Source organism: Thamnophis elegans, chromosome 11 (genome assembly GCF_009769535.1).
Source record: "Thamnophis elegans isolate rThaEle1 chromosome 11, rThaEle1.pri, whole genome shotgun sequence".
Classification (NCBI taxonomy): domain Eukaryota; kingdom Metazoa; phylum Chordata; class Lepidosauria; order Squamata; family Colubridae; genus Thamnophis; species Thamnophis elegans.
In genome coordinates this window covers 31,838,859-31,866,261 of record NC_045551.1, presented here as the reverse complement: position 1 = coordinate 31,866,261, position 27,403 = coordinate 31,838,859, and the positions used below count along the sequence as shown (strand labels likewise).

The window sequence follows — 27,403 nt, the reverse complement described above, 5'->3', positions numbered from 1 at the left end:
CAGCCTTCTGGGAGCAAAAAACAGGCTGGGGGGGGGCACACCGCAACATCCCTGTGCCCCATTTTGGGCCTAGTAGGCCTTCCTGCAGTACAATTATGACATTATTGATTTATGTGTCCATGTGTAAGTGAGTGTGCCCATATTGGTCTTGTTCCAGCACTTGATAATCCTCAGGCAGCCCTGTTGGTACCTATCCACCCCAAAACATATTTTAATAAGTAGCAATGCCTAAACTGGCTGACATTTTTTAAAAAATTTTTTAAATAAAAGATTCATACGTTTTCAATCACCAATAAATGTAGAGTGTGTCTTTTGTCTAATCAAATAATTTAGTTTATCCATCTCAGCAAGATCTGTCAGTAACATCAAACATTCCTCTCTAGGGGGCAGTGTCAAATCTTCCCATCTCTGGGCATATAATCTTGCCACAATATCACATATTGAAATGATTTTCCTCCCCCTCCCCCACATGCTTATTCATTTATGCTAAAAGAAAAAAAATCTGGCTTCAATTGAATGTTTATTTATATCCTATCTTATTATTTTTCCAAATGATTAAAGGTGGTGAATATATCCATCACAACTCCGCCTCCCCCACTTTTTTTGTTCAGCTCTAAATTATGTAAACAAGTAAAGTTCATATTAAGTCACACCAAAACCACTCATTCCTCAGATATGAATCTGAAGTATTAAGTAACACAAAAGCTTCAAGGAGAGGGATTCAATTTTGATATCTTGCTTAGTCTTGAAACATTGAAGTACCCTCCCACATGCGGGGGGGGGGGTATCATTCAACACAGTCAACCAAGTTGACCTTGCTATCAGTACCATTTTTTTAAATGAACAAGACAGGAATTTGGACAACATTTTTCTACATCATTAATTTAGGAGTTTATTCATGGCCCAAGAGAGCCTTCTTAGAAAACTAGTAAATTTTGTACTTGATTATGATTCTTTCTGCACATGTATAAAGTGATGATAGTAAAAATGATAAACTAGTCAAAAATAGGAAGTGTTGGACTACTCTTGTCTGACTACACCAGGAACTGGAAAAAAGTACTTGAAAGAATACAAATGCATTGATACTGTATCTTGTAAAAAAAAAAAGAATGTACTATTACAAATGCAGTTCAGCAAAATCTTTCTATCAAATACAAGCTCTATTTTTAGTGAATCTTTTGCTTACACTTTTTTTCTTCATACATGCAGTATAACATACTCTGTTTGGATGGGAGGGCAGTTTTCACTTTGATGTGATAATGCAGAAAGATGATGTCAAGGTGCTTATTATGAGAACTAGATCTTAAAGGAGGAATATCTGAGATATGCCTTTGTTAAAAGTTTAATGTTATCTGTGAATGAAAGGTGATTGCTGGGAGGCAGTGAGTGATTGGATATTTTGAAACTTAATGGGGCCTTTTTTGAGTGTGAAGAGAAGAGACACAGCAACCACTTGTTATGAGGACAGTGAGGAGAAAGGGAAAGGGAAAGAAAAAAATGTTTGCCTAAGGCAAAGGCTGGTGATGAGGCAACTATCACAATTTCCCCAAGATCTAGAAGTTCCAGACAGTTATTTTTTTTAAAGACATGCCCTATATTCAAGGACATTTACTGCAAGTAAAAATATTTTTTTTACAAATTAAAAGTCATCGTTTCCATTGACACTGCTGTTGCTTCTAGAAAGAGCATAGCCACTGCCATTTTGAAGCAGGTAGGATAAAAAACAATAACAACAAAGTAATAGCTTGATTTTCATTCCCTTATTTCTATTATCCTACTTCCCATGGAGCCCAAAACATGCGAATTCAAAATTCAGGGCAAAAATATTCTGAATCTTAATTCTTTTCTTGTTGGGAAGATTTATCTGTACAGAAGATATAAACAAAATTTGAGTCCAATGCAAGTAGACAGAAAAAAATATTTTTGGACTTTCCTGGGTTATTGTTTATTATATTTTCTACTGAGAAGAAATATTAAAATAATAATAATAATGTTTGAAGTACTTTAACAGACTAACAGAGTTGGAAGGGACCTTGGAGATCTTCTAGTCCTGCTCAGGCAGGAAGCCATTTCAGACAAATGGTTGTCCAATCACTTCTTAAAAACTTCCAGTGTTGGAGAGTTTACAACTTATGGAGACAAGTTGTTCTACTGATTAATTGTTCTAACTGTCAGGAAACGTACCCTTAGTTTTAGGCTTCTCTCCTTCATTAATTTCCATACATTTCTTCTTATCCTGCTTCAGGTGCAATGTAGTAACAAAGTTAGTTATTGGAACCCTGCTATCATGTCACCCCCTAGTCCTTCTTTTCATTAAACTAGACTTACCCAATTCCAGCAACCATTATTTATATATTTTAGCCTCCAGTCCCCTAATCAACTTTGTTGCTCTTCTCTGCACTCTTTCTACAGTAGAGTCTCATTTTTTTTTTAACATTGTGGTGTCCAAAATAAGGTGCAATATTCCAGGTGTGGTCTTGCTAAGGCATTATAAAGTGGTATCAACACTTCATGTGATCTTGATTCTGTCCCTCTGTTAATGCAGTCTAGGACTGTGTTGGCTTTTTTGGCAGATGTAGCACATTGTTGGTTCATATTTAAGTAATTGTCAACTAGGACTCCAAGACCCCTCTCACAATTATTACTATAGGATCAGATATCATTTATACTATACCTGTGCATTTGACTTTTCTTGCCTAAATGTAGAACCTTACTTTTTTCACCATTGAATTTCACTGTTAGTTAGAGGGCAATGTTCAAGTCTGTCAAATCCTTTTGTATTTTAAGCCTATCTTCTGGAGTAATGCTTTTATGTTGTAAATTGTTTGTCCTTCCCCCACCCCTTTTGAACTGTGAGCCGCCCTGAGTCCCCCCAGGGAAAAGGGCGGCATACAAATAAAGTGAACTGAACTGAACTGAACATTGGCTATTCCTGCCAGCTTGGTGTTGTTTGCAAATTTGATAAGTTCCCCATCTATTCACTCATCTGATTCATTGATGAAGAAATTGAAGAGTACTAGATCAAAGACAGAGCCTTGGGATACCCCACTTTTTTAAAGCTGAAACTTAGTTTTGCTTCAGGAAATTCTGAGTCAATATTTGTTTAATAATTTCTCAAAAGTTTTATCTGTGAAAATGATGTGAGGAATTCTGGCTCTATGAAAGTTCTCATAGATTGAAAAATACCTGAAAAGTACATGTAGGTTTCTGATTTCGGAAAAGAGCTATATAAAGCTCAGGTATTTCAAGTCATGGTAATGGAAAAATCTAATTGAAACATACATTGGCACAAATTCATGCTTGCTAACAGAATTTGCACAGACAATGTTCTTGATGGAATGAACTCAAATATTTTCAAGTTGTTATTGGTTGGCTGATTACTAAACAACCCTGAAGGTTAAACTACAAGGAAAAATTAAATGCTCAGATTTGACATGCTCCCTGCTCAAACTGTTTTATTGACTCATTTAATGAAGCAGTTCATCAAAATGGACAAATGTAGATGCTCTCAGTTTCATTGACATAATGATACTTAGCTTCTCTTATTAATTTCTAAGGCATTGCAAATGCTTCTATAATTTTAGATTACTTCAGTTGCAGGGCAGAGATTAGCACCCTCCCACTTTTGAATATTTGAAGTGTGCTATTGTGAATGTAATATAGTCACCCATGTCTGTACTTCAGAAAGCAGATAAAATCTTCATCAGCTGGCATCCTTATTTTCTACATCGGTGTGTTATGTAGTCAAGCAAGTACACAAATGGAATGTGAAGGGTGCATGAATAAGCAATCAAATAAAAAAATGACAAAGTTAAGGCTGGACCATTAACTCTGATACTGTGTGTTTATATACTACAGTGTCATTAAAACTCAATTATTAATTCTCAAATAATGCATCGGATAATATAACCAAGAAAAATATACATGCAGTTCACAATACTTTTTGCCACCTTGCTTTAAAATCCTTTAAACTGGTTTAAGAAGTCGAACATAATGGCAGTCTTTAATAATACACTGCAATACAAACCTCAAATCTCATTCTTTGCAAGGAAAATTTTGGGATGGCAGAGTGATTCCCCCCTCCTACAGGCAAATTAGATACTGAATCTGATAACCCTGACAACAACACCCACAAAAGGCAAAAAATATCACAGCATGCAAATTGAACCTGCAGCTATTTGAATAAAAGACGGGAAGAACCAACACAATTCAGATAAACAGAAATGGTAATTGTTCTTGTGACAGAAATGTTGCTGCCAAACTGATTAAAATGTTATCATAAAATGAATACTTACACATAAATGCAATGAAATATTAGATAGAAAAACAATTAAGGGAATGGTAGAAAGATTAAATTGCATTTTGAAAGCAACAGTCTGGCTCTTTGTAATTCCAGAGATAAAACCTGTGGCAAGACTAAATATAATGACTTATAACACATGCTAAAATAAAAGCTACACAGAAATGCAACTTTTATTTTAATTCATTTAGTACATTAAATATTTAGTGCAATATTTTATATAGCCTTACTTTATGTAACTGAATATTATTTTCAAAAAAGTAATGTGGATAAAAATGTTCATTTTATCTAGATTTTAAGCTTATTGATCCATATCCATTTAGTAAGTCAAAAGACTTGAGGTGTACAACTGAATATATATGTATGTATGTTAAGGTGACCAGACGTCCCGCTTTTGGCGGGACACCCCCGCTTTTTGATACATTTTCCCGCGTCCCGCCCGCTTTTTTAAAAGGCACACTTTTTTTGGCGCTCGCAGCTCCCGCCCATCAGCTGCTGGGCTGGCTCATCGTTCTGTTCTATGCTACCTACAAATTTAAGCCAGCCCAGCCTGCCGCTCACTGATTTAATTGGCCTGGACTCCAGCCAATCAGTGAGCTGGCCAACCAGCTCACTGATTGGCTGGACTCCTTAGCTGAGGATGCCTGCGCGAGTCTCCATTTTATTTCGTCTTTGTTTTGGGCAGCTGCGCTTACTCACTGGTGGTGAGTAAATCATGTTTTGTAATGTACTTATTGTCTAATTTGGTACCGTGGGAATCGGGAGGCGCTGGGGGGAGGAGACAGCCCCCTTCTCCCCCTTTGGCTTTGCAGAGTTCACAGCCAGCCCCTGTGGTTCCATCCAGAGCTTTGCCGCCCGTGCCAGCGCAGCACAGCCTGTGCTGCGCTGGCACGGGCGGCAAACCTCTGGATGGAACCACGTGGAAGTTCTCTGTGGGAGTAAAAAGCCGCTGCCGGTCGCGCAGAGAACTTCCACTCGGTCACGGACGGAGCTTTGTGGCGGCGCCTGTGCTGTGCGCTTGCCTTCCAGCGACCACGCCGCAAGTCCGCGAGGCGTGGTCGCGTCCCGCCGCCATCCCCTGCGGCTCTCCTGCCGCAGAGTCCATTTTTCAGCCTTGCTGCCCTTGCAGACAACTTTCACTCGCTTCCGCGGCTCTCGCTGCCCGGCAGAAGCCACATGGAAGTTCTCTGGGTGAGGTGAAAAACAGCCGCCGCCCCGCCCCCCCTCCCCGGCTGGGCTGGCTTAAATTTGTAGGTAGCATAACGAAACGATGAGCCAGTCTGGGCGGGGGAGCCTCCCCCGCCCATCAGCTGCTAGCTAGCTCACTGGGCTGGCTCATCGTTTCGTTCTATGCTACCTACAAATTTAAGCCAGCCCAGCCTGCCGCTCACTGATTGGATTGGCCTAGACTCCAGCCAATCAGTGAGCTGGTTGGGATGGAAAATTTTCAGCACGCCTGCGTGAGTCTCCATTTCATTTCGTCTTTTGGCTGCAGCTGCGCTTACTCACTGGTGAGTAATCATGTTATAGATTGGTACCAGTGGGAATCGGGAGGCGCTATGGGGAGGAGACAGGCCTCCTCTCCTCCTTCTCCCCGTTTGCGGAGTTCATTTCATCTCCTCGCGTCACAGCCAGCCCCTGTGCTGCACCGCCACGGGCGGCAGAAGCTCCGGAACTGAGCGGTTCTCTGCGCGAGCCGCTGCCGCCCTCCCCCACCCATCAGCTGCTAGCTCGCTGGGCTGGCTACTGTAGCGTGTGAGCGGGTGGATGGGCGGGGAACAAGTGAGCCGCTCATTCGTTCCCCTGTCCATACGCTGCTGGCTTGCATGGGCTGGCTATTGTAGCGTGTGAGCGGGTGGATGAGTGGGGAACGAATGAGCCGCCCATTCGTTCCCCTGTCCAGATGCTGCTGGCTTGCATGGGCTGGCTACTGTAGCGTGTGAGCGGGCGGATGAGTGGGGAACGAATGAGCCGCCCATTCGTTCCCCTGTCCATACGCTGCTGGCTTGCATGGGCTGGCTACTGTAGCGTGTGAGCGGGCAGATGAGTGGGGAACGAATGAGCCGCCCATTCGTTCCCCTGTCCATACGCTGCTGGCTTGCATGGGCTGGCTACTGTAGCGTGTGAGCGGGCGGATGAGTGGGGAACGAATGAGCCACCCATTCGTTCCCCTGTCCATACGCTGCTGGCTTGCATGGGCTGGCTACTGTAGCGTGTGAGCGGGCGGATGAGTGGGGAACGAATGAGCCGCCCATTCGTTCCCCTGTCCATACGCTGCTGGCTTGCATGGGCTGGCTACTGTAGCGTGTGAGCGGGCGGATGAGTGGGGAACGAATGAGCCGCCCATTCGTTCCCCTGTCCATACGCTGCTGGCTTGCATGGGCTGGCTATTGTAGCGTGTGAGCGGGCGGATGAGTGGGGAACGAATGAGCCGCCCATTCGTTCCCCTGTCCATATGCTGCTGGCTTGCATGGGCTGGCTACTGTAGCGTGTGAGCGGGCGGATGAGTGGGGAATGAATGAGCCGCCCATTTGTTCCCCTGTCCATACGCTGCTGGCTTGCATGGGCTGGCTATTGTAGCGTGTGAGCGGGCGGATGATGGGGAACGAATGAGCCGCCCATTCGTTCCCCTGTCCACACGCTGCTGGCTTGCATGTGCTGGGTAACCTAGTTAGAACTTATTTGGAGTCTGGCAGCACGTGGCTGTATCGTAAAAGGTCTGAGGGAGAGCTCATTGTCCATGGGAAAAACGTCAGGGCAAATTCTGTTTACGCGGTGGTTTTGAGATGCGCAGAAGTAGGGAAGGGAGGGAGGGCAGCGCTAATGGATGTTCTTTCTCTGTCGCGATCTCCTCTTTTGATCTGTGACCACGAGCCGTTCCTATTGGCCGTTTCCGTATCTAAGTTAAGAGAGACCGGAGATCGCGGGGTTTCTTGTATGCTGCTAGGAGAGGCAGAAGCCAAGAAGAGCCGGGCCTGCCTTCTCGCTATCCCCGCTCTGCCCCGGTCATCGGTGATGGGGACAGCCCTCCGCTAGACTTGTTGCCAAACTGGACGGGGAAAGGGGAAAGCTGTTCCCACCAGCCGAAGTCAGAACCATGCTGTGACCAAAGTTTGGAGAAAAATGGTTTTTTGTCTGTGTGTGTGTGTGTGTTTGATTGAGCGAGGGATCTGGTAAGGGAACTACGCCTATTTAGAAAAGGTAAATTATTGCAAACATGATCAGTCGAAGATAAGTATGGGGACAGGTTGGGTGGTAGAGAAAAAGTGATAAAAGACTGGGAGAGAGGAAGAAAAAAGAGGGGAGAGAGACAGAAAGAGACAGAGAAGGCGAGAGAATGTGACAGAAGAGTGGAAAAGAAGGAGAGAGAAAGAAAGAAAGGGTAAGAGAGAGAGAGAAATAGACAAAGAGGAGAGAAAAGGGAGAAGGAGAGAAAAAGTGATAGAAGAATGGAAAAGGAGGAGAAAGATAAGAGAGACTGAGAGAAAGAGACAATGAGGAGAGAGAAGGGAGAAGGAGAGAGAAAGTGACAGCAGAATGGAAAAGAAGGAGAGAGAAAGAGAAGAGAGACAAAGAGAAAGAGGATGAGAGACAGAAAGAGACAAGGAGGAGAGAGAAGGGAGAAAGAAAGAAGGAGTGCATGAGGGTGGTAGGTTTCCTAAACCCCATTGAATCCAGAAAAGGGAAGAGAGAAAGAAAGAGGGAGTGTATGAGGGTGGGAGATTTCCTAAACCCCATTGAATCCAGAGGAGGGAAGAGAGAAAGAAAGAGGGAGTGTGTGCACAGGAGTGTGGATTTTCTAAAAATCCCATTGAATCCAGAGGAGGGGAGAGAGAAAGAAAGAGGGAGTGTGTGCACAGGAGTGTGGATTTTCTAAAAATCCCATTGAATCCAGAGGAGGGAAGAGAGAAAGAAAGAGGGAGTGTGTGCACAGGAGTGTGGATTTTCTAAAAATCCCATTGAATCCAGAGGAGGGGAGAGAGAGAGAAAGAAGGAGTGTGTGCACAGGAGTGTGGATTTTCTAAAAATCCCATTGAATCCAGAGGAGGGAAGAGAGAAAGAAAGAGAGAGTGTGTGCACAGGAGTGTGGATTTTCTAAAAATCCCATTGAATCCAGAGGAGGGGAGAGAGAAAGAAAGAGCAAGTGTGTGCACAGGAGTGTGGATTTTCTAAAAATTCCATTGAATCCAGAGGAGGGGAGAGAGAAAGAAAGAGGGAGTGTGTGCACAGGAGTGTGGATTTTCTAAAAATCCCATTGAATCCAGAGGAGGGGAGAGAGAAAGAAAGAGGGAGTGTGTGCACAGGAGTGTGGATTTTCTAAAAATCCCATTGAATCCAGAGGAGGGGAGAGAGAGAGAGAAAGAGGGAGTGTGTGCACAGGAGTGTGGATTTTCTAAAAATCCCATTGAATCCAGGGGAGGGGAGGGAGAGAGAGAGAAAGAGGGAGTGTTTGCACAGGAGTGGGGATTTTCTAAAAATCCCATTGAATCCAGAGGAGGGAAGAGAGAAAGAAAGAGGGAGTGTGTGCACAGGAGTGTGGATTTTCTAAAAATCCCATTGAATCCAGAGGAGGGAAGAGAGAAAGAAAGAGGGAGTGTGTGCACAGGAGTGTGGATTTTCTAAAAATCCCATTGAATCCAGAGGAGGGGAGAGAGAAAGAAAGAGGAAGTGTGTGCACAGGAGTGTGGATTTTCTAAAAATCCCATTGAATCCAGAGGAGGGAAGAGAGAAAGAAAGAGGGAGTGTGTGAGGTGGGGGGATTTCCTAAACCCCATTGAATCCAGAGGAGGGAAGAGAGAAAGAAAGAGGGAGTGTGTGCACAGGAGTGTGGATTTTCTAAAAATCCCATTGAATCCAGAGGAGGGGAGAGAGAAAGAAAGAGGGAGTGTGTGCACAGGAGTGTGGATTTTCTAAAAATCCCATTGAATCCAGAGGAGGGGAGAGAGAAAGAAAGGGGGAGTGTGTGAGGTGGGGGGATTTCCTAAACCCCATTGAATCCAGAGGAGGGGAGAGAGAAAGAAAGAGTCTGTGAGGTGGGGGGATTTCCTAAATCCCATCATGGTCACGTGATCCAAATTTTGATGTTTGGCAACAGATTCATATTTATGATGCTTTCAGTGTCCTGGGGTCATATAATCACCTTGTGTGACCTTTTGACAGAATATAAAATTTTTAATCAAGCCCCCCCCCCCCCCCCCCCCCGTCAATGGTGTCCCTCTTTACCAATCTGAAAATCTGGTCACCTTAATGTATGTATGTATGTATGTATGTATGCATGTATGCATGTATGTATGTATGTATATAATCAAACATAGATTATAAACTGGATCTATTTAGAACATCAGGTTCTATTACTATTAATTCCTCTCAAATGACAATTTAAATACCACCAACTGTGGGTTACTTAAAGATTCAAATGCTGCCAGCTGCTTTTTCTCTTGAGATCTAAGTATAGAAATGATATTTCAAAGAATATACATATAATACATGTAGTCACAGCAATCTTTTAAATGTATGGTCAACATATGGAAAGTGAAAAAATAATCAGTCACTGCTCAATATTGGGCCAAAAAGAATGATAATAGTTTATTTCCTACTGTGTAGGCATTGGGAATATTGATACTTTTGCATTTTATTTCTGAAAATATAAGAGGCTGAAAAATGTTATTGTTTTTCCTTTTTCCTGGTCTAGGGTAACTGGTGGTAGCAATGGTAGTGGTGGAAGAAAACTATGGCTACCTTACAAATGTTAAAGACAACATTTTTACAAATGTAAAAAGTTGTAAAATACAAGTTCTGAAGTTTTGAAATATGCTTTTGCTTACCAAATTCTGATTTTATTATTAGTATTTATTAAATTTATTTGCCACCTTTTTTGTTTCAAAGTGACTCTGGGTAGCTTACAACGTAAAAATATATAAAATTATCAGATATAAATATACAGACAGAATAAAATCATTGACACAAGATGAAGAAGGGAGCAGCCAGATGCACAGGAGGGGGAGGATGATTAACTCTTAATCAAATCCCATTTGAAGCCCCTCCCCCCAATTGGGGCCCAAATCCATCTGGCAGAGGCAGGTCTTAAAGCTCTTATAGAAAGTCAGATGGGTGAGAGCCAATTTTAAAACATAATTATTTTATCTTATTTCTTAGGTTAAAAAATTAGGGATCTATTCCTTCATCTTCATAGTACTGTGTGCCAGGAGTCATAACATTACAGCATTAAAAATAACATAAAAATAAATTTTCAGTTAGCATGGCTGTTTGGTTTTTAATTGAAGTAAAATATGATGGTGTTTCTGTTGCATGCAGGTTCTTCTTTTTGTAATGTAGAGCATCAGTTGTGTGGGAATACCAGTAGTATCAAATGAATAAAAGAGATTTTTACTGCTCCCCAATAGCATGGCTTCAATAAAACTTGCACACTTCAACCTGTATTGTGGTTAGAGGAAATTCCTTTGTTACCATCATTTCAAATTACTATTAATATGGCATTGATTAATATATAACGGAAGGACAAATTTGGAGCTACGACACTAATGGAAATCTTAGAAGAAACAAAGTCAGTGTGCAATGTCATGAGAGTGTGTGTGTGTGTGTGTGTGTGTGTGTTTTGTTGTATTTTGTTGTATTTGGGTCTTTTCCTGTGTAAGATTGAGATGTGGTTGTATCATGATTGGTAGATTGGTGTGATTGGTGCTGGCTCTATGCTCAGCACCAATCTACCAATTATGATACAACCACACAGCCAATCAATCCACTTACTGAAACAAAGCCAGCAGTCCACATACCCCCACCAAGATTTATAGAAAGACGGCAGCTCCGACCTCGCCGAAACGTTGCCAAGACAATCTCAATCTTACATGGGAAAAGACCCGAATACAACAAGACCAGCATACCTACACCCGTGAGAATCTACGAAAATGTATGTATGTATTATGTATGTATGTATGTATGTATGTATGTATGTATGTATGTATGTATGTATATGTTTTTGTAGATTTTCACAGGTGTAGGTATGCTGGTCTTGTTGTATTCAGGTCTTTTCCATGTAAAATCTTATACGGGAAGAGACCCGAATACAACAAGACTAGCATGTGTGTGTGTGTGTGTGTGTGTGTGTGTGTGTGTGTGTTTTAATGTTGTATGCTGCCCTGAGTCCTTTGGGAGAAGGGCGGCATATAAATCAACAAACAAACAAAAAAAAATATACACATACACATACATACATACATACATACATACATACATACATACATACATACATACACCGGTATATATCTTTGTTAAGTGAATGTTCCTTCATTTTACAACCTTTGTTGTCTCACTTGTTAAGTGAATCATTGCAGTTGATAAGTTAGTAACCCAGTTGTTAAATAAATCTAGCTTCCCCATTGACTTTGTTTATCAGAAGGTTGCAAAAGGGGATCACATAGCCCTGGGACACTACAACCATCATAAATATGAATAAGGTGCCAAGTGCCTGAACTTTGATCACATGATCCTGTGGATGCTGTAAAGGTCGTATCTGTGAAAAATGGTCATGTCACTTTTTTCAGTGCTGTTGTAACTTTGAACGGTCACTAACCAAACTGATGTAAGTCGAGGACTACCTGTACTCATTGCATACTTTCCTTTTGGTATATGCTACGTTAATGATGGTGCCAAAAGAAATAATGAGACACTTAAAGCATGAGATAAGAAAAAGAAAAGAAAATATTAGTAGCAATGTTAACTTTGAGTCTTCAAATCTTAATGTCTTTAGAAACCATCCTACCTTCTACCATGTCCCTATATAGCTTTGTACATTGCTTTTTGTTATTTAGTTGAACTGCCATAAAGGTGAATTAATTCCTGGGCGACAAGCAAACAAGTCAAAATGCTGAATACGGAAGAAGCGAAACATATTGCTCTCTAACAAACTTAGAGAAATAGTAGAATATAAATAGTTTTATAATAATTGCTTCAGACATGTGCCTCCTACTTTTTTCATTTATGAAATATCAGATGTTAAGATTTTGAATGACTCAGTTTGTAGAAAACCATTGATATACAATGTTATGTGGAAAATCTCCAAAGAATTCATTGGGAAACAGGATGATATAATATCAAATCTTACCATGAATAGTTTCAGCCATTCCTGTGTATGAAATGTACTTCATGAAATGGATTATCAATAATCCCACTGTGAAGGCAATGGAGAATGGATTTTTTTAAAAAAGTGAAGGAACATCTCCAAGCATACAAATGAATGGTTTGGACTATCACCTGAGAGAAACAAGAGGGAAATAGATTGTGGTTTTTCTCATAATTTTCATAGAGGAAAAAAAGCTCAGTTATCTCTGGCTTTTTGTACACAAATGTTCATGTGTTCTTACCTATCACATATATTTTAAAATATATATGTTGCGATTTGCCTCTTCTAGAATGACACATCTTTGGGACATCATTTGGGGAATCCTGCGAAAGGCAAAAAAAACCATAACCAACATTAAACATGTCAGTGTACCTAAATAGGTTTTGATTGTGTGGTTACAGGTAGACCTTGACCTTTTTCACACATTAGCGCACATGATAAAGCCCTAAACTCCCCATCCCCCTCTTTTGTTTTTGTTTTTAAGGGATGCTCAGATGTAGATATGTAAATCTGAGTCTAAAACAAAAACAAAAGGGAGTAATATTTAAAATGTTTAGGACAGAGAGGAAATGACTAAGAAGAAAGGGAATGGATTAAAATGTTTATGTTAACTTTCTTTTTTCTTTTAAATATTTGGCAGAACATATGATATCACAGCCAAACTTTGTTTCCTGACATTCTTCCTGCCCATTACTGTGGCATGCCTGTCCAAACAATTGAACAACCTGTTGCCTGTAATTAAGTTTTCTTTTTCAGAAAAAAAATGGAAATAAATGCATCATTTTTTAAAAGTAAGAACCCTCCCTTTGTTGCAAATGTTAGGCAACATACTGCTTTGAAAACCTTTGAGGAATAAAATCATTAAGTTCCCAAATGGAAGTCAAATAACTGCCTCATCCCCTCTCCTTCCCACAGACACACAATGTTTTCCTATAAATTGGATGGTGAGTTGTCTTTCAATCTTACCCTTCCCTGACTTGCTAGTCCTAAATTAGGAATTGATTATGTAATTTTGTTAGGTGTTTTAAAGCTTTATCAATCACCTCAATCAGGTATATTCAGTAATACAACGCAATAATAATAGTAAGAATGCAAAGGTGTTCTAGAAAATCCCAACTTTTACAAACCCAATTTCTTTGTTTGAAAGAAAAGTTGGTAACAAAGAACCTCCAAATAATTTCTATTTCACTTTGTAAGTACTAATTATCTTTCTCCCTGCCCCCACCCCTGAGGTTCACACATGTATGGTTCAGGATTTGACATTTATTTATAATATTTTTATGCCCACCCATCTAGACTTAACCCAAACTCTGAGCAGCTCCCAACCCCCCAAAATAAAAACAATATATCAACAATAAAATAAAACATTAAAACAAACAAGTATTGATGGAGCAATATTTTAATTGAGGAATTCAAACTAATCAGTTAAACCATAATTTTAAGAAATTAACATTCTATCACTAGGATTTGAATTTTCTAAAAGAGCCCAGTTTGGAATTATATTCAAAAAAAGAGAGAAGGCAGCTGCCGTAAAAGAATCTTGAATGGAAAAAGGGGCAGCTACTGAATTACAAGAAAACAAAAAAGTATGAAAACAAAAGTCTGTTGATTGCAAGATTTTTCAAGAAGTTAAAATAACAGCTAGAATGACAATTCTTAGCTACTGATTAAATTCAAACTGATATTTTTGTTTGATTATAGATAGCTGGAAATTTAAAAGAGGAACAGAGTAAAATGGAAATAATTATATGAATTGGTGCATCAGGTAAACCATACTACAAATTTTGATTATACAATTGGTATTGTTTTAATTCTAAGGTCAGTTCTAGGAGGTGGACAGTTATAAGTATGTATTCAAGTAAATGAAAAGATTAGCATATATAAGTAACCACTTTCAACATTCAGATAAATTCCAGTTGTGTTTAACATTTCAGTTATATAGAATAGTTTGCAAACCAGCAGAATTTAGTTTTTAATCATAAATCACCTAAACTATTTCCACTAATCATATGTTCACTTGATGTATTCTTGATTCTTACCATATTCACTGGGATACCAATGATTTATAGTAAGTATGTTGAGAAATAAACATTTATTTCTATATTGAAGTAGTAAGAAATCAATTTTTATTGAATATGCATTCCAAATTCATATTTTTGAATATATACAGGAAATATAAAATGTTTTCTGTAATCTGTATTTATCTAAAGAGATAAACACTGATAAATTATATAGCACGCTACATCGTTCCATTCTAGCTTTAACTTTATTCATAATCTTTGCCTTCCATCATTAGTACTGATGATGTTTTCCAGATGAATTGGATTTAACTTTCTATCAGCCCCAGGATAGTAAAGGGTTACAGTTGTCTAGAAGACCTAGTAGGTACATTTCTCAAATTCTTAGTTATTAAAATTATTGAAGAAACTTGAAAAACATCCCATCATGATATCTGTCCATGACAATCCCTGTCGTGGGTGTAGTCTGAAAGTAATAAATTGAGCTTAGCAAAACATAAAACCCGAATATGCATTTTCATACATGAACCACTTTTACAGAAAGAGTATTTTGATTAAATTGTTTGTTTGTTTGTTTGTTTGTTTGTTATTTATTTATTTATTTATTTATAGGGTTTGTATGCTGCCTACTTTCGAGAGACTCAGGGCGGCTTACAGATAAAAAGGAAGGGGGAACATACAAAAAATAAAAAAAACAACATTAAAAATTCCACAACATTCATAGTTTAGGATGGGGCTGGATAAATCAACAGCCCCAGGCCTGCCGGAGCAGCCAGGTCTTGGTCGCTTTGTGGAAGGCCGGAAGGGTAGTAAGAGTCCGGATCTCCACGGGGAGATCGTTCCGTAGGGCCGGAGCAGCTACAGAGAAGACCCTCCCCCGGGGAGTCGCCAGCCGACATTGACTGGCAGATGGAATCTGGAGGAGGCCTAGTCTGTGCGATCTTATAGGTCTCTGGGAGGTAAATGGCAGGAGGCGGTCTCTCAGGTAGCCAGGTCCGATACCATGTAGGGCGTTAAAAGTAACGACTAGCACCTTGAAGTGTGTCCGGAGACCAATGGGAAGCCAGTGCAGCTCGCGGAGGATAGGTGTAACGTGTGTGTACCTAGGTACGCCCACTATCGCTCAGGCGGCTGCATTCTGGACTAACTGAAGTCTTTGAACACTCTTCAGGGGCAGCCCCATGTAGAGTGTGTTACAGTAATCCAGTCTTGAGGTGATGAGGGCGTGAGTGACCATCCGAAGGGCCTCCCGGTCCAGATAGGGTTGCAATTGGTGCACCAGGCGAACCTGGGCAAAGGCCCCTCTGGTCACAGCTGACAAGTGATGTTCAAGCGTCAGCTGTGGATCCAGGAGGACTCCCAAATTGTGAACCCGCTCTGAGGGGCGTATAGTTTCACTCCCCAAGCTAAGAGATGGAATAGATGGACCATCCTTGGGAGGGAGCATCAATAGCCACTCAGTCTTGTTGGGATTGAGTGAAAGCTTATTCGTTCCCATCCAGACCCTGACAGCCTCCAGGCACTGGCACATCACTTTTACCGCTTCACTGAGTTGGCACGGGGCGGACAGATACAATTGAGTATCATCCGCGTATTGGTGGTATTTAATCCCGTGCCGGCGTATGATCTCACCCAGCGGCTTCATGTAGATGTTAAATAGGAGGGGGGACAGGACCGAACCCTGAGGCACCCCATAATTGAGGGGCCTAGGGGTCGATCTCTGCCCTCCAACCAACACCGACTGTGACCTGTCCGAGAGGTAGGAGGAGAACCACTGTAGGATGGTGCCTCCCACTCCCACTTCTCGCAACCATCGCAGAAGGATACCATGGTCGATGGTATCGAAGGCCGCTGAGAGGTCAAGAAGCACTAGGATAGAGGAGTGACCCCTATCCCTGGCTCGCCAGAGATCATCAATCAGCGCAACCAAAGCAGTTTCCATGCTGTAACCAGGCCTGAAACCTGATTGAAAGGAATCCAGATAATCAGTTTCATCCAAGGTCCGTCGGAGTTGAAAGGCCACCACTTTCTCAACAACCTTCCCTACAAAGGGGAGGTTGGAGACTGGACGATGGTTGCTCAAAATGGCTGGGTCCAGAGAAGGTTTCTTCAGGAGGGGTCTCACCACCGCATCCTTTAGGAGGTGCGGGAAGGATCCCTCCCAGAGAGAGGTGTTAACTATCATCTGGAGCCAGCCACGTGTCACCTTCCTGCTGGTCGAGACCAGCCAGGAGGGGCACGGGTCCAGTATACAGGTGGAGGCACTCACTGCTCCCATGGCCTTGTCCACTTCCTCAGGAGCGACAAGTTGAAACTCGCTCCATAAAATCCGCTCAAGACCTTCCCCCGGTACCTCGGTTGGTACCGTGCAATTGGAGTCCAGATCCGTCCAAATCTGAGTGACTTTATCCATCAGAAACTGAATAAATGCATCATCTCTACCCTGTAAAGGGTTGTCCGCATTCCTCCCTTTCAAGAGGGAGCAGGCTATTCTAAACAAGGCAGCTGGGTGAGATTCTGCGGATGCAATAAGAATGGAAAAATGTGCACATTTTGCCGCCAGTATTGCCACGAGATAGGTCCTGATATAGGCTCTCATCAGTGCTCAGTCAGATTCAGAGTTACTAGCCCTCCAGCGGCGCTCTAGGCGTCTCTTTTGGTGCTTCATCACCCGGAGTTCCTCGGTGAACCAAGGAGCCCTCCTGGATCCACTACCTCGGAGAGGCCGTAAAGGCACAATCCGGTTTAGAGCCCCCGCCGCTGCTGTTTTCCAAGCAGCGACTAAGGACTCTACCGGACTGTGGATGAGAGCATCAGGTATTTCTCCAAGCGCCGTCTGAAATCCCATAGGGTCCATCAGGCGTCTGGGGCGGAACCACCTAATCGGTTCCCCCCCCTACAGTGGGGGATTGGTTTCTGAAAGTCAAGCCTCAATAGGAAGTGATCAGACCATGACAAGGGCAAGATCTTAATGCCCTTCAAATCTAGATCACGTCTCCACTGCTCCAAGAGAAATACGAGGTCAAGCGTATGACCCGCTGAGTGAGTCGGACCCCGAATTACTTGGGTCAAGTCCATGGCTGTCATGGAAGCCATGAACTCCTGCGCCCCATCAGAGTGTTCACCGAGCAAAGGCAGGTTGAAATCCCCCAGCACCATAAGCCTGGGGAACTCTACCGCCAGCTTGGCTACTGATTCGAGGAATGAGGGGAGGGCTGTTGCAACGCTGTTGGGAGGTAGGTACGTTAACAAGCCCACTTGACCCTCAAGGTCCAACTTCACCAACAGGGACTCACACCCGACAAGCTCCGGAGCATGGATCCTACGAGGAACTAATGACCTTCGGATGATGACGGCCACTCCCCCACCCCTTTTCTGGGATCGCGGCTGATGGAGCACCTGAAACACTTCTGGGCACATTTCAGTGAGGGGGACTCCTCCCTCCTGGCCCAGCCAGGTTTCAGTAATACATGCCAGGTCTGCCCCCTCGTCTAATATTAGATGCCGGACGAGGGAGCTTTGTGAACCACAGACCTGGCATTTAGCAACAACAGCCTGAGACCAGGGCCCTGACAGCTCTCGCCATCTGATCCTGGAGTGGAACTAACAGGGCCGGAAAGAGTGATCGCTGTGACGTAGCGGACACTCCTTCCCCGGTAATGGCTAGCCCTGAAGTTCCCATCATACCTGCCCCTCCCCGTCATGACCATAATGCTCCGGCCCACTCCCGCACCTGTAGACCCCATTTCCCCTCCCGTAGCCTCCGCTCTCTCCGGCAGGTCATTTATGTCAATCATTCTAGGACGTGATATGGGCCTGGGCCCTCTACCACTTCTGCGATAGGACTCAGTGGAGGAGGCTGTACTCCCAATCCTCTCATACATACACAGCCACTCACCCATACAGTCCCCACATAAGTCACATAGTTAACTTGAAGAAGCATGTTAGCCAAATATATTGGTGTTAGGGGAATCAAATAAAATTGCAAAAGCTCTCTCCTGTTATAATAAATCAAGTTTCTGAATTTTAACACTCAGGAAATCTAATAGATCAGTAATCCCAAAGGTAATTTGCCTTGTTATCAAAGTGTTGTGCAACTCAGCAGCCAATTATTTAATAGAAGGAAAACCCAGAATCCTACGATTACCTAACAAGCATAAATTGTCCTTAAACTAGTGAAAATGAAGGGGGGGGGGATAAAACAAGCAGATGCCTTTTTAACTGCATTCTGCCTTGAGGATTTATTTGTGGTCAGTAATTTTACAGATTAAAGAGCCATGAAAGGGACAAAAATATTCCACTTTATGGAAATTTAAATTTTCTCACTCACAAAATGCTGCTTTTACTGTTTGAAATTCCTTAGTTGCAGCACCCAACAAATTACAAAGATTACTTTTTGACACTACTCGGGGATATTGTCATCTCCTTGTACTACACACCTGAAACCTTCTCTCTCTCTTTTTTTTTTTTTTTTGCATTGTGCAGTAATATTTGATCCATAGCTAAAAAGTTGTTGTATATAGAGAGAGTTTGAACTACAATAGTAGTTAAGGTCCTGGGCAAAAATGGAGAGACCATGTTTTCTAGTCCTGCCTTAGGCACAAAGCCAACTGGGTGATGTTGGGCCAGTCCCTCCCTTACAGCCCTAGGAAGAAGAAGCCAGTGGCAAGTCATTTCTGAAAATCTTGTCAATAAAATTGCAGGAACTGGTTCAGGAAGTCAGCAGAAGTCAATACTCAGTTGAAGGTATAAAAAGAAAAAAGAAAAGACAGGAAAAGAAAAGAAAGGAAAAAAAGGAAAGACCTGGCCTATGCCATTGGCATGATTCAGATAAAAATACGATTGAAAGGCTTCCTGCCAAATGAAGGCAGGAAGTAATTTGGCCAAACAAATCTAGTGATTAAAACCAAACACGGGGGCAATCTGTCTACAACTTTAGAAAGTTTGGTTAATCAGAATACCAGGGACCGAAGAATTGCATGCTGATCAAGCAATCCATGTGTATTTCTAGGCGACTCCATGCTGTCTACAGGTAATTTTCATTAGCAAAGAGCGGATTCTCTGGTACGGAAAGAGAACATAGCTGAATTCTGGAGAGGAACCTGTTGTGATGTTACTATAACAACTGGGGAAACTGTTACTGTGATATCAGAAGGTTACTATGGCAACAGAAGGCAACTTTTGTAATTTGAGGAAGTAGGAAAGAACATTGCTATTACCTCTAATGTCAGCCAGGTAATTAGTACAATACAAGAGCATGTCTATAGCGCCAAAGTTGCCAGATGCGCTTTGTTGCTAACTGTATTTTTAGAAACAAAGAAATTAGGTACGGAACTGCATATTTTCCCCAAATCATAGTCTGGGTATCTTCTGGTGCGGCTTGTATTTTATATTTATGTATTCAATTTCCATTAGTAATACCAGAGTTCTTTTTTCTCTGACAAGTAAATTTAATATATTCAAATGAAAGCACTGGGAACATAATTAAAATTGCTTAATATCATGATATTTCTATTTCTTCCTTTCTGTTTATCCATTCATCTATCCTGCCAGCAGCCAATCAGCCAACCTATACATAACAGAAGGTTAGAAACTTAAAGCTGAATAACTTATTGATAGCAAATCTGCATTTAAAAATATTTAAACATGTTTCATTTTAAATAACAATATTTTTGGAATAGATTTGCTATAAGACTTATTTGCAAATCTGGTCTTAGAACAAAGATAAATTATTTAACAATTGTTTGATCCTTTGATCAGTGTCATTAAAAAAAACAACATAGATTATGCAGCCAGTATATTAGAAGAACTTTCTTTTCCTTTCTGATAATTCAACACATGACACTAAAAAAATATGAGTTATGACCTAAAATAGAAAAACAAAAACTTTGCTGGATCAGATTAAATATGTACAGTATCTTATCCTACAATTTTTTTCCTCCAATACCATCTGTAAATTAAGATCAGCTGGAAACGTCTGGCTTGTGGGTTTCACAACTGGGTTTGGCTGATGGTCCAATAGACTAGGCATGGTTAAGACCTTCTTAATGGCAGTGAATTTATTATGGACTGTTCTTCTAAAAGATTTTCAATATTACCATTCTGCCTTCTTTTAGAAAAAAAATTGACAGGACAATATTTATAGGACAGGTTGTTCAGGATTAGTCTGCCCTTATAAAGTTGACTTTTTATGTTTTTGTTTTTCAGTTTGAATATTACTTTAAATTATGATAAGGATGAAGATGCAGATAAGGCAATGTTGCGTTTTTATTGCAGCAGTTTTATTTAAGGACTAAAAAAGCCTTTTAGAGTGCTTTAGGCTTAGGACGTGGATGGAGGAAGGATAAGTTCTTCATAGAAAGGAATGGGTTGGAATAGACTTTCTTCCACTATTTAAATATCCTTCTCAGCTGGAAATGAGAGACCTACTGCATCAGAGTTAAGACATTTTCTTGAGAATTAGTACCGCAAAAAGCATTACTTTTCATACATTTGTCTATTTTGCTTTTGAAGTAATTTTTGTAGCATGTTTCACTACATTCTGAACTTTAAAATATGCATTTCAAACTGAAGTGACCCATATAATTCTTACAAAATAAGATGGGAAGCATCCATTGTGAAAATGCTATCATTATCATAGGGAATGGATAGATCTTGTTATTGTTTTTTTTCTGTGTCAATTTTGTATCTATGAATTCATAAATCCATTCTAACAATACTTTGAATTTACATGTGTTTTTTAAAATCAATTAAACTTTCGGCATCTCTAAATAACCATTATGTCATTTATCTAAAAATGATTATTGTGATGGAAAGAGAAGGGAAGTTTTGCAGTTACATAAAATCATATTTCAATGCTAGGTTACTCAGAAGTAAATCTTACTGATGTCAGTATGGCATACTCCATACTATATATATATATATATATATATATATATATATATATATATATATATATATATATATATATATATATATATATATATATATATATATATATGACTACTGTCTTGTAAACTTAATGTAATATTTTAATATAATAAACTTAATATAATATTTTTGTTCATGGGTTTAACACAAAGGGAATCTTTGTGTTACAAAACTTTATGTATATAGACTAAATGTTATTCATATCTTTCTACTAAGCTTGAGAGATGGCATTTTGTTGGATTCATATAAGGATGGAAAATGGATTGATGGAAAGACAATCATAAATAAATATTAGAGATAAAAGTGGGATATGCTAAATACTGAACCACAAGGATTTTAAAAATCAACTGGTGCCAGCATGAGAATTATAAACATATATTACAGTAATATGCAAAAAAATTTAATTGAGACAAGTTCTTTAATGAACTGATTATCAAATCAGATCCATTTGATAAATTCTGTCCTTAAAAAGGTTATACACTGCCATTGGTTATATTGTACACTTGATTCTAATAGGTTGTCCTCAAGACTGTATCGATCAGTTTATTAGGAGTACTATTTTGCAAGATTAAAAAAAAGTTCATCTGGTTCTCAACTTTAGATTAAACATATCTGAATAATGAATTGGTATTCTAAAAGACCAAGACTGCTTCCCTTATCATTCTTCTGAACACTTGCTACTCTGAAATAACAGGTACTTTTTGGAAAGTAACTACAGGTCTGGTGACCCAACAAGTTGCTGTGACACAGTTAATGCTGATAACTTTCTTATTTATTAAGCTGGGGACAATAGATTTCCCACCTACCCCACCCCCATTAACTGATTGAGGATTCATCAGCAGTTACAGGGAATTGCATGCAAGCCACTAATATCGTTCCTATAGAGAAATAGACTAGCACGTTATTCTTTTGTTAATAAAAGGTGTTCATGATTAATGGGATTCACGTGGATTTCATTTCATCATCATAACATCAACTCTGTAAAGTAGTTTGGACAGAGAGATAAATGGGCTAATGTTACCCAGTAATTTCCATGACTGAGGGTGGAACTAAGGTGACCAGACGTCCCGCATTTGGTGGGACAAGCACGCTTCTTCATAATTTTTCCCGCGTCCCGGGCCGTTGTCAAAAGATCCCGCTTTAATTTTGGTGCCTTCTTTGATCGCTCGCTCCCCCGCCCATCCGCTGCTGCTCGCAACACCGTGCAGCACTTTTCAACTCCCACGCAGCCGCAGTGATTTGTTTTGATGAGCATGGGGCGACTGGACTGACGGTAAGCCCCCGCCACCACTGGACTAACTGCTGCTGCCTCCTCCTCCTCTAACAGCACCGCCGGATTTGCTGCCCGGTGCTGCGGCTGAGGTGAAGCCGGCAAAGCTCCCGCCGTGCTTTTGAGGAGACTTGAGGCCACGGGAGCCAGTAGGAAGGTGGCAGAGGGGCGGGAGCAGGAAAAAAGGCCCGATGGCTCCTCAAAAGCATGGTGGCGGTGGTGGGGGCAGGGCAGGGGTAATGTGGTGCCTAGCTCAGGTGCTCCGAGCAGAGGGGGAGCCGCCCCCTCTGCCAGCACTGGGCAGCAAAGCTTAACATCTCAGTGCTGAGATGTTTAGCTTTGCTGCCAGCGCTGGCAGAGGGGGTGGCTCCCCCTCTGCTCGGAGCACCTGAGCTGGGCACCGCGTTACCCCTGCCCTGCCTACTCAGACCAGCTGAGCCTCCCTAGATGTCGCAGCAACAGCAGCCCCAAGTGCACCAATCTCGGCGTTTTTCGCATCGGGGCATGCTGCAAGACGAGGGGGTGAGTGAAGACCTTTTCTAGCCGGCGCAAAGGACTTCCCAAGACTTGCTTTGCAGCAATCCAGACTCCCTCCCTCCCTCTTGCAGCCCGCCCCATTTGCACCGGCTAGAAAAGGTCTTCACTCACTCCCTCTTCTTGCAGCACGCCCTGATGTGAAAAACTCTGAGATTGGCGCACTTGGGGCTGCTGCTGCTGCAACGTCCAGGGAGGCTCAGCTGGTCTGAGTAACATGAGGGATCGCCCTCATGTTACTAGTCTTCCCGGATGGGCTCTTTTGTTCAGCCTGTAATTAAGGTTCTTTGTTATGTCTTAGTCTTAGAAGATCACCTGGTTAAAAAGAAGGAAGAGGCTGCCCTGGTCCGGAGCCCATCTGCATGTTGGGAGGGAGTGAGAGACACACAGAAAGACAGACAGAGACACAGAGAGACACACACACACAGAGTGAGTGATTAAGTGAGTGAGTGAATGAGAGACAGACACACACACACACATACACACAGAGTGACAGAGAGAGAGAGGAAGGGAGGGGAGAGAGATAGAGAAAGAGGGAGGGAGAGAGCTTTCAATTTATAGGGATGTAACCTGGCTGTTTTTGCCTGCTTTCAAAAAGATGAGCAGGGTTGAACCTGGCTAATAATTGGAGGGGAATCCACCTAGGAATCTCAGTACTGTATATTTAATAAGAAAATATTAAAAATTGTCCAAAAGCAACAATGACAATTTCCATACTACTGCTAAGAAAATTACGACACATCAATAACATTTTAGGAGCTGAGTTTAACTCAAGAGAAACTTTTCTAAAGGTAGACAGTTATATAACAATTCCACAATTCTGAAAGAACAAGCTTGTTCTATATGAAATTTAATGCTACAGCAGAATGAAATAACACTGAAGATAAGTGCAGGTAGTTCTCAATGCACGACTACAATTGAGCCCAAAATTTATGTTGTTAACTGAGAAATTTATTGAGTTTTGCCCCATTTTACAATTTTTCTTGCCACATTTGTTAAGTGAAAAAAACTTTTTTTAATCCCCCCCCCCGGTCAAAGGTGTCCCTCTTTACCAATCTAAAAATCTGGTCACCTTAGGTGGAACTGAACCGTGTCCTCCATTTTATTCCAACACCTTAATCTTAATCTTAACTACAATTTGCTACTCATCAGCAAATTATATCATTTTCCTCTGATTGAGGTATAAATACTTCGTGTAGCAGTTCTTTCATGGTGCTTCACACTCTCCTTCCTCATACCAAAACATAAGTGATTTAATACAAAACAAGAATTCCTATTCATAAATTCAACAAATACCGAATAAACATTTTTGTATTCTCTCAGAACTACATTCCTTGCATCCAAAGTCCCTAACAATACTTTATATATTCTTTTTCATCTATTTCAAAGTCTTGGCTTAGGTCCCTACTATGTTCCTACAAAGGGATATCCTAACAGGCCAATTGTCATAGTTATCACCTCTACGACAACCACCTATCTCAAATGATTGTTTTAGTCCCACCTCCCAGAAAGTAGTTGTGTCTTAATAAATGGAGAGCACATACCTCTTCAAGTCTTGGAGTTCTCAAGGTCTAGCATGCTCTCTATGTAGCATTTAGAGCCTAGAAAAGGTTAGATAGCAATAAATAAGAGCTTCCAGCTTTTATAGTTATGTTCACAGAAAAAGTAGGTAAGCATAGAGAAAGGAGGTTTTGGTATAGCAAAATATAAAAATTCTAAATGTCCATGTTGTCACAACAACAACTTTACACAGAATCCAATGCCATTCCCAGAACTCCTACTCTAAGAATAATTCTATGAAGTATTCTTACTCTTCATCTCTCAACATCTCACAAATCTAATCCATATGTTTCATCCGAAAGATCTACAACAGATTTTAGGAAAAGTTGCTGACAGATTTCTCCCTCCTGTTTCCACTATGGAAAGTAATTCTATTAATAGAAAACAGAGATGGAATCTTATCTTTTTCTTGCAGCAACCAAATCTTATCAGTTTCTGTCATCTAAAAATATGTTTTTCCTCTTTCTATAACTCTTTAAAATACATATAAAGTAAAATCACTGTGAAGTGTACTATGGAATCCTTGGTGATACTCTTAGCAATTAAATTAACTTATTATTATGTCAGTACCTCTATGCATATATCACAGATTTAAAAATATGATCAGTTAAATAATTTTGAAGGTTGACATTTAAAATAGAAGAGTGCAAAACTTGAATGGATAATGGGGGTCAATGAAGTTTCAGTAAATTCACTAATTAAAACAGACACATAAATTCACCTCATTAAACACTCCATAAATCAGAATTTTTTGGGGGTGGCAAGCTAATATTACACTCATTTTTTCAAATTATTTAATGTGGCCAACTATGTTACATTTTAACTTTGCTTTTCTTAATGTGGCCAACACATTGAATATCATTAGTTGGCCATATTAAGAAAAAAAAACCAGTTGTGCTAACTGGGAGCAAAACTCTCAATATTTTGAATATGAAATCAAAGCTGCCATGAATGACTGACATAAAATTACATTCCTTGTCAAAGAATACATGGACTCATGTTCTTACCTTAGGCACCATTCCAGCTTTTACTTCCCTATGTCTAAGTGGGGTGGGTAAGACAGCACGATTAAAGGTCCACTTTCATGTCTCAATTAATAATAAGAGACTCCTTTTTTGGAATGAACTAGCATTGCCAATCCTTCTGGCACCAAACAAAATCTAAAGTTCAGGGGCAAAAAAAGGATTGATGAGTTTTATTCTTTTGAGTTCTGCCCAGTAGAAGGAATCTTTGCCAGTTTTCCAGTAAGCTTTCCTGACAACCCTGAAAACCCAGTGATTACAACCAGCAAAGTGGAAGTTTGTGCATCGTAGAAAAGCTAATGTAAGGTGTTATATAGGATCCTTGAACATTTGTATTCTTAAGATCTAATTGAATATTACTGCATTGATTCAGTCAACCTCTAAAGATTCTACTGGATAATTTGAAAACCGTCACGCTGTCCTTTCTTCATCTGAATGCTCTTTCTCCTAAAAGAAGTATTGAGGAAATATTTCAAAATTACATTGTGGTAAAACTCTTCAGACAAAGTTCTCTAAAAGGTCTATCATCCCTGCTGTTTCATTCTCATGTTCCTGGCATTTTGAAGTTTTCTCATTATTGTCTATTGACAAATCTTTCCTTCAATCAAACTTGAAACACATTCAATCAAATAAGAGTGGCATAGAATCTAAAATCACAGAGTTGAGCTGAATCAAGTTCTCCTTGAATCTTGATTCTCCAATATGGATATAATCTGAATTAATTTGCACACATTTTATTTAAAGCACTTTCTCAAATGTTTAAAGGTGTACATTAAAATATATAGTGTGGCCAAACTAGACTCATTAGAATAATAATTTGAAATAATACTGCATATGTTGTATAGAATTGCTCACTTCTAATTTTTAGGGCTGCAGAAGTATGCACCAAAAACAAAAACAAAAATCTCAATCCAATTGAGAAAAATTAAAATGTATCAACTAGACTAGTAAACTGTACTAAAGAAAGCAGTTCTAAAAGCAAAATAGAGCAATAACTGCTCATTTTATAACTAACATATGGATGAGTTAGTCTCTTTAACTTCCTTGTTTAATTTTAATTTAATTTTCCAATTACAGACTGTTCAACTATCAAAGTCCATGGCTAACAAATTTAAAAGCAAATATAGCATTGATTAGCAAAGATCATAGCCACCTAGAAATGGATAGCCCATAAGAAAGAAAAAATACTATAAGAGCTTAAGCCCCATCTTAACCGGAGGGCTTTTTAGGACATATACAGATTTCTCGGAGAAGTTGTTTCAGAGTGTAGGTACTGCAACAGAGAAGGTTTGTAGCTTCTTAGGTCCCTCTAGATGACATTGTTTAACAAAAAAAAAAACCCATGAAGCATACTCATTCTACCCAATTTTACTGAAAAGGCAGAAACAATCAAAGAAAGACAGTTTCATAGATAACCTGGTCCCATGCCAGGAAGAGGTTTATATGTTGTAACCTTGAACTGTACTTGAAAGCCAACAGGTAACCAATGCAACTTGTTTAGAGTGGTATCACATGGACATACAATGGTGTGCCCATTACTGCTCTCACTGTTGTATTCTGGATCAGTTGTAGTTTGTGAGTGGTCTACAATGGCAGCCCGACCTTCAATGCATTGCAATCATTCATTTG

At 40.5% G+C, this 27,403-nt stretch overlaps 1 protein-coding gene and 1 long non-coding RNA gene across 2 annotated transcripts in view; one reads left to right on the top strand and one right to left on the bottom strand.

Moving 5' to 3' along the window:
• GABRG3 (gamma-aminobutyric acid type A receptor subunit gamma3) overlaps positions 1-27,403 on the top strand; it is a gene marked incomplete at its 5' end in the record, with an annotated part of 443,827 nt that overhangs the window by 202,307 nt on the left and 214,117 nt on the right. The window lies entirely within an intron of this gene.
• On the bottom strand, positions 9,769-25,900 carry LOC116514509. The gene is made up of 5 exons (XR_004256136.1): positions 25,760-25,900; positions 24,737-24,793; positions 12,682-12,763; positions 12,423-12,571; positions 9,769-10,735 (listed from the first exon to the last, which is right to left on the bottom strand). It is a non-coding gene; the product is annotated as an uncharacterized LOC116514509 (long non-coding RNA).